At 59.9% G+C, this 344-nt stretch overlaps 1 protein-coding gene across 1 annotated transcript in view; it reads left to right on the top strand.

The window, feature by feature from the left end:
• The first annotated feature begins 279 nt into the window (after window positions 1–279).
• The window catches only part of cass4 (Cas scaffold protein family member 4), an 11,827-nt gene continuing 11,762 nt past the window's right edge, over window positions 280–344 (top strand). Inside the window, exon 1 of the mRNA XM_076171417.1 lies at window positions 280–344. This exon is cut by the window's right edge and continues 30 nt beyond it. The gene's annotated coding sequence lies outside the window, so the exon portion shown is untranslated.

A 344-nucleotide genomic window follows, 5' to 3' on the forward strand; every position in this document is an offset into this window, starting at 1 on the left:
GCTGAAGGAGGAAGTGGCAGAGAGAGAAGCTGCTCACACTTCTGCTTTACTAGAATGCAAAGATGAAGGGAAAGAGAAGAGAGAATGACATGGGGTCCAAGAGGGGCGGGGGGGGGGGGGGTCTCCAGAGTGAGGGGGCGGAGCTCTAGAGAGGGGGGGAAGGAGGGAGGGGGGGGGGGGCTCCTCTCTGCCCAATAGGGGCACAGGACAGAGCTCAGGCCCCTCCCCTGGTATAAAGCTGTGAGTGTGTGAGTGAAGCTCTGACAACATGTTAGAGAGAGAGAGCGGCACCAGAGCGTCTGTCCACAGGCCCGGCTGAGCACTGAGACCTGAACCCTCTGGAC

The sequence above is a fragment of the Genypterus blacodes genome, unplaced genomic scaffold (assembly GCF_046128005.1).
Source record: "Genypterus blacodes isolate CSIRO-AG114 ecotype Tasmania unplaced genomic scaffold, CSIRO-AGI_Gbla_v1 ptg000249l_1, whole genome shotgun sequence".
Lineage (NCBI taxonomy): Eukaryota > Metazoa > Chordata > Actinopteri > Ophidiiformes > Ophidiidae > Genypterus > Genypterus blacodes.